Genomic DNA, 15,866 nt, shown 5'->3' with positions numbered 1-15,866 from the left:
TGAACTGGACTCAAACTGAGCCACCCAGTCCGCTTACCAGTTCTGCCGGATGGTGGTTTGGTCCATGTCTAGAACTAGAGCTGAACCAAGTCGAACCTGATGGGTTTTGACCTTGATTTGACCTTGATTCTAATGCTTGTAAAGAGGAATCCAGTAAGAATTTCCCTTTACAAGTGCCATGGGAGAATCCTACAGGGGTTAAAAAGGCCTGGCATGGGGGCGGGTGGGAGCTTACCTCACCCCTGCCAATGCGCAGCCTCTTGGGGGGGGTGGCAGGCCGATAGCAGCCCCCCTAGGCCTTGCCAACACTCTCTCCATCATCTGGGCTGGCAGGGGCCCAGTTCAGGCCTCCGTGCAAGCACGGAGTTCATAGTAATGTCCTCCGTGCTTGTGCAGAACCAGGCCCCCGCTGGCCCAGATAATGGGGGGAATGCCAACAGGGCCTAGAGGAGCCAATGCTGGCCCACCAGCCTTGCCCCTGAAGAGCTGCACTGCCACTGCCTTAGGTAAGGTAACCTCCTGCCCTCCCCCACCTGGCTTTTTTAACCCCCGTAGGGCTCCCCCGCAGTGCTTGTAGAGGGGGATCCTTACTGGATTCCCCTTTACAAGCACTAGAAGTTCAAAAGCACCAATACCTTTTCTATCTTTCTTCTTCAAAGTCCAGCTTTCACATCCATAGAGTGTCATAGAAAAACCATTGTCCAAATGAGTCTAATTTTTGTAGGTATAGACATGTCATGGCATCTAAATATCCTTTCCAAGGCCTTAGTTTATTGCTACCCTACCAAGTGCTAATCTGTGGCATATTTCTTGACTGCTGGATCCTTTACTGTTGATAGTTGATCCTAAAAGGCAAACGCTATCCACCACTTCAATGTGATGGATTATCAATTCTGAGATTGGTTGCTGTACCCGTTGTCATTAGTTTAATCTTCTTTATGTTTAATTGTAGTCCCATTTTTTCACTGTGCTCCTTGACTTTCATTACCAGAGCTTGCAGATCATCCGCATTCTCAGCTATCAGAGTGGTGTCTGTGCAATCTGTTAAGTCTCCTTTGGTATGGGTATGTAGACTGACCTCTTCCAATCTGTTTGCCACGGTGTCATTCTCCACATTTGCTGGCGTAGTTTGGTTAGAGCTTTGACTAATTCTTCTTCTATTGCCTGCCATATTTCTGTAGCTATTCCCTCAATTTCTGTAGCCTTCCGACTTGGTAATGACTGGAGTGCTAATTATCTTCCTGTACCAGAGGTTAGTAGGGAATATCTTCTAGAGTATCTTGGATGCTGATGTCCATCTCTGTTTGATCTTCTCTGAATTAGTTACTATCTGCCCTTTGGCATCCCTTAACATACCAATTCGAGGTTGGGACCTCCTTCTGAGATCAGAGACCTTTTGGAAAACTTTCCTTGTTTTTCTGTGTCTATTTCCATCCACAATGACAGATGTCATTGCAGTACTGCTCCTTGTCTCTTCTAACAGCTTTCTGAAATTCCCTATTAAGACCTTCCTGAGGTCTTTATTTTTCTTGACTTTGGCTTCTCTCCTCTTCTTGCCAATTTCCACCGTCTGTTCTGACATCCATTTTGCTTTCTTCTGTTTCTTGGTCTTTGGCAGTCTCTTTTCACATTCGTCCTTAACAACATCTTTGATTTCATTCCACAGTTCCTCTGGTTCCCTATCACTGAGGTTCAGAACTTCAAAGTGGCTCCTGATGTTCTCCTTGAAAATCGTGGGTACATTCTCAAGATCATATCGTGGAAACTAGGTAGCTTTGTTTTTCTGCTTTAGCTTGACTTGGAACTTGCACATGAACAGTTCATGATCTGTTCCATAGTCAGCCCCCAGCCACGTCTTTGCTGTTATAACTGAGCTCTTCCACCTCCTTGCACCAATAATGTAATCAATTTGATTTCCATGTACTCCATCTGATGATGTCCATATGTATAGATACCACGTTGGCTTGGCAGAAGCTAATAAGTTGTTCCCCTGCTTCATTTCTGTTTCCTAGGCCATACAATCCAACTGTGTTTTCCTCCTTACCATTTCCAACTTTGGCATTCCAGTCTCCAACCACCAGCAGTACATCTTGCTTACAAGTTCTGTCAATTTCAGACTGAACTTGAGCATAGAACTCATCAACTTCCTCCTCTGCATCAGTTGTTAGGGCATAGACTTGAAAAACTGTCATGTTAAAGGGCTGTCCACGAAATCTAATTGATGGTCACTGACCACATTGTACCGAAGTACTGTCATTGCTATGTCCTTCCTAGGAAAGCAACACCATTCCTTCTTTGTTTTTCGTGTCCTGAGTAGTGAAAGGTATGATTTTGACTGAAAGTGTCCTATTCCAGTCCACTTTAATCCACTGATGCCCAAGATGTCAATCTGTAGTTGATTCATTTCATCTTTCACTGTATTGAGCTTTCCCATATTCATGCTTCTTACGTTCAACATTCCCAATTTAATTCTGTCTTTGCAGCTTTGGATTTTCTTTTTCTGCATGGCAACATCTGTCTCCAGATATCCAAAAGGCTTTAATCTAACCACATCATAAACACCATGGGTACTCTGAGAAATCCTCAGCTCTTCCTCACTAGTATTTTGAGTACCATCCGACCTGAGGGGCCCATCATCATCCAGCACTACATTGACAATCATTCTATTTTCTCTATCCATGTGGTTTTCTTGGTAAAATACAGGAGTGGTTTACTATTGCGTGGTGTAGTGGTTAGAGTGCTGGACTAGGACCGGGGAGACCCGAGTTCAAATCCCTATTCAGCCATAAAACTAGCTGGGTGACTCTGGGCCAGTCACTTCTCTCTCAGCCTAACCTACTTCACAGGGTTGTTGTGAAAGAGAAACTCAAGTATGTAGTACACCGCTCTGGGCTCCTTCGAGGAAGAGCGGGATATAAATGTAATAATAATAATAAAATAATAATAATAATTCTCCCACACAGTATGAAATGATGCCTTTGTCGTTGTCACTGAAGTGATCATCCGCCTCCAGCACCTTCCTATATTGCTGCTGCCCAATATAGGTTCCTGCTTGCTTTAGCTGGGCAGCTGAGATGACCTTCACATTTTGGGTGACCCTACTGGGAGTATACCTCCCAGTGTTCTTTGCTCATCCCTCCCAGGAACACCACCACCACGATGAGGCAGCATAGCAGGACTGGAGTGGGGAGGGGAGCTGCTCTACTCTCCCTAAAAAAGTTGGGTGGGGATCACATGGCTCTACAGAAGGAAAGACTCTGGCCCATCAAGGAACTCTCTCACTCTCTTCACACACACACTTCACTGCCATGTCCCTGCCACAGCCCCTGCTGTGTTGCTCAGTGTCATTCATTTCTTTATACAAGTAGTTTTCAGTCTCTTGACTTGCTGACACAGTAGTTAGTGATCTTACTCGTGAAAGACCTACTTAAAGTTGACCCATGGGGTGGTGAAGTCTGCCCTTTCAGTTGGCAGCTGACATGACCCAAGGGTGGAGAGCTGGTCTTGTGGTAGCAAGCATGAATTGTCCCCTTTGCTAAGCAGGGTCTGCCTTGGTTTGCATTTGAATGGGGGACTATATGTGTGAGCACTATAAGATATTCCCCTTCAGGGATGGGGCCACTCTTGGAAGAGCACCTGCCTGCTTGGATGCAGAAGATTCCTAGTTCCCTGTTTGGCATCTACTTGGAAGTAAGCCCCAATGAGTTCTGTTGAATTTATTCTTAAGCATCTGTGTGCTAGTACTTGATTGCTCCCCTCACCCTCCTCCACAGCCCTCTCACCCCAGATACTTCTCCACCCTTTCTCTCTCTCGCTCTCCAGCTTTTCCTTCCTTCCTTTTATTCTTCAGTGCACATCGCAGGATCAGAGCCCTTAGTAGTTAAGGACTAAATTGACATTCTACATAAATTGCAAAACAAAGTTTATTCAAAGGGATGGATCGAGGGTCTGACTCACTTAGTGGGGGGAAGAGAGAGGTCCCATGTGTGGCCCTCCTATTCTAGTGCCCCATCAGCTCCTGTTTACTTTCCACCTCTTTTCTCTTAGTCCCCCAGTTGCCCCAAACCCTGGAACATCTACTCGCACACCCCCATCATGTTGGTTGGGATAGCCGGGAGAGGGGAGAAGAGTGCAGAAAAAGACTGAGATTGGTTCTTCTAGGAAATGAAGTCTCTTGCATTTTAGGGGGAGAAGAGAGAGGGAAGTTGTGCTCTCTTGCCTGCATCTGACATCCTGCTTTCCCTCCAGGATTGGAGGCATCTGGAGGCTGAGAAGGTGCTCTGTGTGTTTGGTGGAGGCATGCAGGGTGGGGGGTAGATTACATGAGTGCGAATCCCTGTTGAGTTCTACGCATAAGGAAGTGCAGGGTGGAGGAGGGAAGACCCACTAAGAACAGAGCACAGTCAAATGCACACAGTCAGCCTCTCTCACACACACTCACTCACTCACTGAGTGTTGTCAGAACTCTCGCTAGATGTGCCACGTATCACGAGATTTGTTACATGCACCCTTAGCATTAGATAGATAGATAGATTGATTGATTGATTGCTCCAAGTATGTCCCTATCTGCAATTGTGAAATATTGGAGGGTAATCTGCTAATCTTTGGTAATCTGGTATAATGTTCTCTATGTGTATTTTATGACCTGCTTTCCATTTGTGGCCTGTTTGTAATAAGACCTGTATGCCACACCTTCCAGGTTTCACACTGTACTCATTCACATCTCTATTTTTATCAGTGAAATGCTGGAGGGTATGAACAAGTGTGAAGAATGTGTTACTCATTTCAGTGCTCCTTCCCATCATGTTCTCAGTTTCATGGCAAAGACATATGATTCTAATAATTCAAGTGTGTACCAAATTTCAAGTATCTAGGTAGAGAAAATATACCTTAACAAATCTGATACACATTGTCAACTCCCAACCTTCAAAGCAACTAGTGCCTGGATCAGCACATGGTTGGTGCTAATCCAGCTGATGGTGGACCAGATGAGCCAGCCTTGGGATGGAAGCCAGTGGCACCTGCCACAGGCCCCCAGCATGTGTTCTATTGTAGAAGGGAGATGGTCCAGGCAGTATCCAGTCTCAGCTGCATCTCTGGCTTGACCCCATCATTCAGTTGCCTAGCCAACAGGTCATTCCTTATGGGGACATGCAGACAGATGTGGTGGTGGCAGTGGAAGGTGACTACTGAGGAAACACTTTGGCTGACCATAACTGTTTGGTGGGACTGGCCAGGTGCTAGGTACACAGGAATCTCAAAGATACCTTTAAGAGGATGTGTCTTTGCCTCTGTGTGTGATCACTAGTTGCCTGCTGCTGAAGAGCAAATGAAGAGAGGAATGCATTGGTGTCTTCCAGCTATTATTCAGAGAGCCAGAGATAACTCTATGGAGGGTGAGCAGCCATGAAAGGAAGAGATGCCAAAGCTCAAGCCATTAGATCATAACTGAGCAAACTGGTTTTGCAGGTGCAGACTGCCCATGACCTTTCTTTCAGGGCGCAATCTTTAGATATAATCCATAGGGCATGCATGGATTTCACAGGCAATTCATGGCTGTGTCCTGATCAGAATTTTAGAATGAGAGCAGCACCTTGATCCTTCCCTCCCATGGATCAAGCAAGGGGAGCTTTGGCTCCAGATTATGACTCCCTCTAGGCCAATTCAAGGGGATCAGTCTGCTAGTGGTCATTTAATCTCTAAGAATCTTGACATGGCTTCAGATGGCTATAATCTTTGGATAATGCAAAAGCTTCCTTGACTTCCTTGTAGGTTCAACCGCCCCCTCCTTTCTCTGTTGGTATTTTAATAGTGGAAACCAGAGTATACTCTTCCCCTGTAAATCACATAATGATTGTGGAGACTAAAAAGGGAAGTCTACCAGTTCAGCACACAAATAGATATTTGGGCCCCATTTGGGATTGCCTGGAGGTGCAAGGATCAGCCTTAGAGCTGTGATCTTGCACCAAACTGGGATGTAATTGCCCAAAAGGCACTTGGTTATTGGATCTTGTTGGAGAAGGAGTTCCAGGCATCAACTTTTCACACCAACTATCCTAATGACCACTAGGGGCATTGGAGTAGTTAGTGAGGGTCCCCTTATATGTCCCTGCATTGCCTCTACTCTGTGAGCCCTGCCTTGACTCCTCAGGTGTTTCCTGTAGCGAGTCAGTTCTACTTCCTTTCTTCTTGGAGAGCAGATGGGAGCTTCTCTTTTTCTCCCCTCCTATTCACTATGTAGCTCATAGTTAGGATAGGTCTTTCCTATCCCAAATGTATTTAACCTAATAAATCTTATTTACTTTATACTGCACTACAATCTCCATGCTTGTTCATGACTAACTGCAACAATAAGGCTCTGCACTGCTTCGTAACTGGAGTGGGCAGCGTCGTTTCCTCTTGGTGCTTTGCTAATCCATCACAAATCACAACAGATCTTAGTATCTGTTCCAGCACTGTAGGGGAGACGGTAGATCCCAAGCCATCCATTAGTGTGGAGGCAAAGGCACGTTCAGCCTCTGTTAACATCAGTTGTGAAAATAAATGGAGAGCTGGTCTTGTGGTAGCAAGCATGATGTGTCCCTGAAGATAAGCAGGGTCTGCCCTGGTTGCATATGAATGGGAGACTAGAAGTGTGAGCACTGTAATATATTCCCCTCAGGGGACAGAGCCACTCTGGGAAGAGCGTCTAGGTTCCAAGTTCCCTCCCTGGCTTCCCCAAGATAGGGCTGAGAGAGATTTCTGCCTGCAACCTTGGAGAAGCTGCTGCCAGTCTGCAAAGACAATACTGAGCTAGATGGACCAATGGTCTGACTCAGTATATGGCAGCTTCCTATGTTCCTATGTAAATACCAGAAGTTCAGGTGGGTGATCTAAACAGTGGTGCACCCAGGTCATTTGGGAGACCAGACTTGATGGGCTTCAGAGGGGCTGCCCCTTTGCCAACAGGGGGGTGAGGAGAACGTTCCCCCATTTGCATACTGATTTTTATAAAAAGCCACTACACAGAGAGGGCACTAGCTGTGGGGAAGGTGGGGGGAGTTCCCCTTTAAGGAGATGTTTATCTGGAGGGAGGGAGGGAGGGAGGGATGGGGAGCAGCGGTGGCAGTTGCAAGGAGGGTGGGGCGGTGAGGAGGGGAGAGTTGCCCCTGTTCCCCCTCTGTCCAGCTCTGCTCCCTTCTCCCATGTGAGGGCCTCTTGCCGCTCTGCTTAGCGGCCTTCCTCCACTTGGACGAAGCAGCCTCTCGCTGCCCCACCCTCCCTGCAACTGCAACCGCCACACCCCATCCCACCACCCCCAGGCAAACATCTCCTTAAAGGGGAACTCTCCCCTCCTTGCATCCTCCCACCCTTCCCACAGCTAGTGCCACCACTGCACAGCGGCAGGGTTTTTTGTTTTTGCTAAAGGCACACTGGAGTCGCCCGGCAGGGCGTGTGCCAGGGCACCTGTGGGGTGGTGTGGAGTGGCTGCAGGAGCCCCTGACCTTTGGAGGGGCCCCCAGACCTCAGAGGCCACGGGCCAGAGTAAGAGCCCCTCTGGATCTAAACTAGCAGTCTCGTACAGGGGCATAGCTAGGGGAGAAGGAGCCTCTGTTCACCCTTCTCTCTGGAGGCCCCTTGGAGTGAGAGAGATAATGAAGAAAATAGGGAGGGGTGGAGCTGGGGGGCCCTCAGGAGCTGGTGGGGCTGGGTTCTTTGAACCTATCTGCTCAATTCTAGCTATGTCCTTTGTCTCATACAAGGTTTATGATGATCATCACGTCACTGGATTGTTCTTTTTTAAAACAAAAAACAGCCAAAAAAAAAAAAAGACACCACAAAAAAACCCTATATTTTGAGAGAGTTTTAAAAGTTTCCTGACAGGCAAACCTCCAGCCCCATCATTAAGCTAATAAAAGACATCAAATTAGATTTCATTTTACCATTCCCATAGTGAGGACAATTTTATGGCAAGAAAACCAAGATAATGTTGCCTCCAGCTATTGAACACAGCAAGGCTTACACTGAACTCATAAGAGAGAGAAAGAAACAATTGATTTAATTAAGTGAGTGAGTGAGTGAGAGAAATTGGCTTAATGTGGAAACAGAGAGGCAATGGAAGCAATTGTTGTATGGAACAACAAAGACAGAATGAGATGTTTTAATGCATCTCATGATTACATGTCAAAAGGCAGTTTAGAATGTCAGAGGGCTTTGCATGTAACTGGAATGGAAAGTGATATGACTGAGAGCTCTCTGGACAACGCAGTTATGTGCCTTGTGCTGATTGATATTCTTGAAAAGAAAATGTGATGGATTATGATTTTTTGAGAGAATCATTACCTGCCAGGTGCAGAGTAAAGGAAGTACAGTGTCTTGACACTTCAGAGTACAAAGTTTAAAAAAACAGTCTAGTGACCTTGATTCATTATGTCTCTATTAGGAATCAATCCACGTGACCCAAATTTTGCATCATTAATCAGATTTTGGTTTCTAGATGAATCCTGTCAAATGCTGTGTGTCCTTGGTATTCATATCATTCAGCTCCATCTAGTGCAGGCACCGTCGCTGTAGCCCAAATAATCTCTTCTGAGTAATCATAGAGGAAGATGAGCTTGGTGAAAAATTAGAGCACAGGCTGTATACACACACGCACACGCACACACACACACACACAGAGCGCCAATCAGTGTGGGAAAATTTAAAAAAAAAAACACCAAACCCACAGTTTTTGTATGTCATCCAGAATTCAAAGCCAGGCTTATAATTTTTAAAATGATGGGGCTCAAGGTTGTCTCAAATGTACATACTTTGTCCTAACACGTTAGTATTTTATGTATTTAAAACATGTTGATCCTGCCTCTCCATGCACTTCTTGTAAGTCAGCTTACAAGAAGAACTAAAAACAACTTTAAAACTACTATTTAAATGCAAATCCAGTATTTAAAATGAAGAGTCTGGTTATGGGTCTTCTGTAAGTGAGAAAGAGAGCTAATGCAGAAGTCGCTGGATCTGCGTACTCTCTCAGTTGCCCACATCTGCTGTAGGTCTCTTTCACATGTACGGCTGTGAAGCCAAATCTCCTGCGTTCTAAATGCATTTCATTTTTCTTAGTCAACTGCATGACTTTACATTTATCTCTATGGAACTTTGTCTTGTTCGATTTGGCCCAATATCTGAGCTTCTCCAGATCAGATTGAATCTTAATTTTGTTATCTAAAGCATTAGCTATTCCTCACCCACCTCAGCTTTGTGTCTTCTGTAAATTTGATAAGCATCCCCTCTATTCCCTCCTCCAAGTCATTTATGAAAATGTGAACAGCACAGAGCCCAGGACAGAGCTCTATGGCACTCCACTCAATACCTCTCCAGGACAACATGGAGTCATTAAGTGAGCCAATGTGGTATAGTGGTTAGAGGGTTGGACAAGGACCAGGGAGACCTTAGTTCAAATCCCCATTCAGCCAAGGAGCCTCCTGAGTGACTCTGGGCCAGTCATGTATATCTGAGCCTAACCTACCTTACAGGGTTGTTGTGAGGATCAACATAGCCATGTACACCACTCTGGGCTCCTTGAAGGAAGAGTGGAGATATAAATGTAAAAATAAAAACTTTTACCAACTTGTCAACAAGGCTATCATGGGACACTTAGTCAAATGCTTTGCTGAAATCAAAATACACTGGCTGACATACTGAGAAAAATTACTCCCATTGAAATTAAAATTAGTCCCATTGAAATTAAAAGAGCAAATTGAGTCTTAACTTGCCCTTTTAATTTTAATACTTTGAGTATTTTTCCTCAGTATATTAGCCACTATGTCCATAACATTCCCGTGATCTATTAAATGTTCAACTCTTCTTCTTTCTTTCTTTTTTTTAAGGAGCGGAGATTAGTCTGGCATGAGTTATTCTGCTGGCTCCTACGACTAATCACCAGATTCTCTTCTAAGTGCTCACAGGCAGACTGCTTAATAAGCTGTTCTAGGATCTTCCAGGTGTTGATGTCAAGCTGACAGGTCTGTAGTTTTCTGGCTCCCAGCGTCTTCCAGCTCCTCACCCATTCTCCAGGCATCCTCAAAGATCACAGGCAGTGATTCTGAGATCACATTTGCAAGTTCCTTCAGTACCCTGGGATTCATGCATGCATGCATGCTTCCTTCTTTCTCTCCTTCCTTCCTTCCTTCCTCTGTTGTCCAGCTGTGAGAAGACAGATACAATATAGTCCTCGAGGAACCTAGAGAACCTCAATGCACCCCAGCAAATTCATGCATTTATACACATGCACAAACGCACACGCATGCATACGCAAACATTCACCCGCGCATGCACACATTTATACACTCGCAAAAACGCACGCGTAAGCACTCATTTATACAGAGGCTCACACGCACGTACACACAATCATTTATACACATGCAAAAACGCACGCACACACACAGTTATACACACACGCACAGGTGCACGCTCACGCACATATTTATACACAAGCACAAATGCATGAGCATGCACACATTTATACACACACGCGCACATGTGCATGTGCGCACACACATTTATACATATGCACAAATGCACACGCACGCACACATTTATACACACACGCGCATGTGCACGCGCTTGCACATTTATGCACACACACATGCAGGCGCATGCACACATTTATACACACGCAGATGCACATGTTTATACATGCACACATGCATATACACACATTTATACACAGGGGCACACATTTATACACATGCACACGTTCATGTTCATGCACATGTACACATTTACAGACACACATGCACACGCACACATTTATGCACATGCATATGGACAAACGCACGTGCACACATACATTTATACACACTCACGCACACGTGCACCCACATGCACACATTTATACACACCCACCAACGCACGCACATGCACACATTTATACACAGGCACGTGCACACATAAACTGACACATTTATACACAACCACATGCAAATGCACATGCACACATTTACCCCACACACACGCACACATTTATACATATACGCACACAGGTGCATGTGGACACACGCACAAATGCACGCGCATGCTCACATTTATACACACGATCAAATGCACGAGGATACACACATCTATGCGCACACACGCATGCACACATTTATACAAACACGCACACGTGCACACACACGCACACATTTATACACACGCACATGTGCACGTGCACCAACATGCACATATTTACACACACACAAACATGCACGCGCACATACACATTTATACACGCATGCGCGAACGTGCACGCACACATTTATCCAGATGCACAAACACACGCACACGTGCATGTGCACACACACACAAATGTACGAGCATGCACACATTTATACACAAGCGCACACATGCAGGTGCATGCATATATTTATACACAAGCACGCACGCACATGCACACGTTTATACACACATGCACACATGCATCCAAACATCTGTGCATGTGTGTATAAATGTGTGCGTGCGTGTTTGTGCATGTGTGGAAATGATTGCGTGTACGTACCTGCCTGTGTATAAATGTGTGTATGTGTATATAAATGTCTTATATACATGTACGTGTATATAAATGTCTGTGTGCGAGTCTAATAATGTGTGCATGCGCGTGCGTTTGTGCGTGTGTATAACTTTATAAGTTTTGGGCGGTATAAAAATGTTTTAATAAATAAATAAATAAAATGTATATCTCAGCCTAACCTACCTTACAGGGTTGTTGTGAGGATCAACATAGCCATGTACACCACTCTGGGCTCCTTGAAGGAAGAGTGGCGATATAAATGTAAAAATAAAAAAATTAATGGATAATGATGTGGAAGTTCAGTTGTTCAACCAACTGTGAATTAACTGAAAAGTAGTATAAGCTAGTCCACCTTTTGCCAGCTTGTCAACAAGGCTATCATGGGACACTTAGTCAAATGCTTTGCTGAAATCAAAATACACTGGCTGACATACTGAGAAAAATTACTCCCATTGAAATTAAAATTAGTCCCATTGAAATTAAAAGGGCAAATTGAGTCTTAACTTGCCCTTTTAATTTTAATACTTTGAGTATTTTTCCTCAGTATATTAGCCACTATGTCCATAGCATTCCCGTGATCTATTAAATGTTCAACTCTTCTTCTTTTTTTTAAGGAGCGGAGATTAGTCTGGCATGAGTTATTCTGCTGGCTCCTACGACTAATCACCAGATTCTCTTCTAAGTGCTCACAGGCAGACTGCTTAATAAGCTGTTCTAGGATCTTCCAGGTGTTGATGTCAAGCTGACAGGTCTGTAGTTTTCTGGCTCCCAGCGTCTTCCAGCTCCTCACCCATTCTCCAGGCATCCTCAAAGATCACAGGCAGTGATTCTGAGATCACATCTGCAAGTTCCTTCAGTACCCTGGTATGCATGCATGCATGCATGCTTCCTTCCTTCCTTCCTTCCTCTGTTGTCCAGCTGTGAGAAGACAGATACAATATAGTCCTCGAGGAACCTGGAGACCCTCAATGCACCACAGCCAATTCAGGCAGGAAAACTGCTGGGCTGCAGGATCCACCAATCCGAAATCTGACTCATACAGCCACCACCAGGAAAAAGCATTCAAAATTACATGATTTGCTAATCTTCTAGAAACATGGTTCCTATTCCTGATATGTGTAGGTTCTGAGGAAAACATTTTGTAAAATCCATCATTTCTTTTGTAAAAAAAAATTATTTATTGTACTACTGCATCCTAGCATGTAGATCAGATTATATAACCCTAGCTCTTCTTTACTTTGCAACTCTGAAATCTTTGTTGTTATCTCTAATGGGAAAGCATATAATATTGTTGTGCCTAGTCTCAATGATATGGTTGATATATCTTCTATTGTTGTAACTGTAAGAACAAACAATTTAAAATAAAAAGTGGGGTTAAAAATAGATGATTGTTGAACAGGGCACTTAAACAAGAGGATAGATTGACAACTGACTGTTGTCCACTAGTTGTCTACAGTCCCATCTGTTACCAGAACTGCCCCAGAGTGCTGACTAGACATTCCAACCATGCTTTTGGCTTAGTATGGGGAATTAGCTTGGCTAGAGGGAGCAGTTTGGTTCCAGTGTCAAATTTGAGCAAGTTTGGTGTCTTGGAATAAATGAGGAGGCAGACATACAGTTCAAAAGTTTTATTAAGGGTATTTGGGGGTACAGAAGGCAAAAACTCAGTTAGGCAAGGGAATAAATCTTAGCTAATGTTCTAGGCAAGCATGTGGCTAGAGATAATTTAGCTTGAGATCTGAATTAAAGATTGATCAGCTTGGCTAAGGTGCTTGACCAAAGCCTGGATTAAGGCTTGTCATGGAAAGTGCTTGAGAATAGTGAGGCTAAGGAGAGAGAGAGGGCAGGGAGCCTTAGAAGGGCAACAGATTAGTTTACCTTAATCCAGGCTCTGATCAAGTGCCTTAGCCAAGCCGATTCATCTTTAATTCGGACTTCAAGCTAAATTATCTCTTCACCATTATCTGGTTAAGTTGATGTGTTGGTTGCACATTGGTTGGCTTCTTCACCAGTGGGGAGAAGCAGGAAAGAAGTGAGGAGCAAAGGAGCAAAGAAGAGTCCATAGGATAGTGCTCCATACAGGTTCCATGCTTTTGCCAGAGGCAAATATTCCTCGAAACGTGCCCTGAGGCAGTTACCAAGCCATTCAGCTTACCCAGAGGGTGGCAGATAAACAACAACAACAACAGATGATGCTGATGATGATGATGATAACAACTTTGTTCTATGGGTGGCTCACAACACAACATTAAAACATGAAATAAAAACACATAACACATTGAGGTGCTTCACACAATACGTGCAAAGTGCCTGACAGGGTTCTGTGGGGAGAGTAGGCTTAGCCAGTCACTCTCCCCACAGATGGGCAGCCACTTGTAGGTGGGTGGCCGGTTCGGCTGTCCACATGACTGCCGGCTCCGCCGTGAAGCAGGAGGGTGCTGTGGGGATCAGGGGGCTCATGGCCACCAGAAGTCTCAGGATGCCCCGCGTGAGCGTACAGGGCATCCTGGAGGGACCCCCGAGCCTGGGAGGCTGCTTGCAACCTCCTGGCCGGGTGTCTACTCATGTGTCGCCGCACACCGTGGCAACACACAAGCAACAAAATGAGGTTAAGGGAGTGCTCGCTCTGTTAACCTCATTTAAGGGGAGGTTGTTTTAGGCGGGCTAGCCACCTTGGGAGCACCAGGCTTGCCCGCGAGCCCGGTGGTTCCAATGCTCCACGGAAAGCAGGCTAAACTCCCTTCGCCCACTTTCTGTTGATCGTGGGAATAGCCTCATTAAATCATAACAGACCAAAAGGGGGGGAAGAAAAATACAAAATACAGTACAAAGCAATTTTAAAACTCTTTTAAAATAATTTAAAAATCAAATTTAAAAATCAAAATTTAAAAGGTCTGAGTGAGCAAAAAGATCTTATCTGGCTTCTAAAAGAATAAAGTGAAGAAGCAAGATGTGACATATAATACAGCTAGTATAATTATTTGATTAAAAGTGATTATTTATATCATAGTTCTATAGCCTGCATGTATAACTGAATGAAGTATTAATGTTGATAAGGGCAATTGCTCCCACTTCAAGGATTGTCTGCAAACGTAATAGAATGATTTACTTCTGTATAAACAAATGATAAAAGGAACTGTGTGTGTGTCTGAAAGAATGTATGAGTAAGCAAAGGATATATGAGCCCCCAAAACATGATAAATGCTGGGAAGGAAATGCCCCCAAAGGACCAGGGAAAACCGGAAAACATGCCAAAGACAACAGAAAAGGAGTTGCTCGGACTATGGTCGATTCTGAGATAAGGACAGATGCAAACACGGAACAGCAAACAGCTTCAAAGGCAGGCAACCCTTTTAAGTCAGGCATCAACAGAGGTTTTCTCGGAGAAGCACAGAAGATCATGGGGCCTCCAGCTTCTCCCAACTCCCCATTAAAGACTGATCACCTTTAAGTGGGGCTGGTAAGTATGCATGTGTGAGTGAATGAACTATAGTTTAACTAGTACTTAGGGTGTAACAATAAACTGATGAATTAAATCCAGCTGGTGTCCAGGATCTGGTATCTTTTTACTTGTACTAGCCTGTCTGAAGTAGTACTCCTAATTAAGGGCGACCCCCTCAATAATTGGTCACAGATGAACCTCACTGGGGAAACTGTTCCATAAATGGGGTGCAACCACTGAAAAGGCCCTCTCCCTGCCTGGAGTCAGAGAAAGGAGCTCCCTTTCAGCAATTCCACAAACCACTGACAGGTGATGGAAGCTCTGCTGGGGCTGAAGGCCCTGTTCTCACAATTGGCCCCGCCCCTTGTGTCTGACATCAGTGGGGCTTGGGGCATGAGCACTTCACACATGTGATGTTAAAACCTAGGGGGTGAGGGAGCCATGGAAACACTTTTTCCTTAGGCCACAGCGAAGCTCCCTACACCCTTGGCTCGGAGACCAATAATTGAAACTCCTCCAGCAAAACTAGACCAGCTGCTACTCTGGACACCTCTCCCAATGACCCTACATCAGTCATAGTAGAGTCCAACTCATGGTGAATGCGAGTGACTTTTCCCGCAAAGTGCTGTGCAAATGTGTCAAAGCACATTGAGAATGCATGAAAGACAAAGAAATCTATTGCCACTTGAACTTAATCACTCTATCTTGCCCAACAAAGACAAGAGGAAGCTATGTAAATATGATGTACCTGTTGAATAGAGCTGTGGGACTTACTACCTGAAGAACAGGATGCCTCCCTCCAGGTGTGTAGATTACACGTCCCCAATTTTAATGTGCTAATTTCCGTGAGTCCTTGCCAGCTAAGTGGTTAATTCAAGATGGGTTAGAAAATGCACCGACTAT

This window comes from Hemicordylus capensis, chromosome 1 (assembly GCF_027244095.1).
Source record: "Hemicordylus capensis ecotype Gifberg chromosome 1, rHemCap1.1.pri, whole genome shotgun sequence".
Lineage (NCBI taxonomy): Eukaryota > Metazoa > Chordata > Lepidosauria > Squamata > Cordylidae > Hemicordylus > Hemicordylus capensis.
This window is presented reverse-complemented; position numbering follows the sequence as displayed.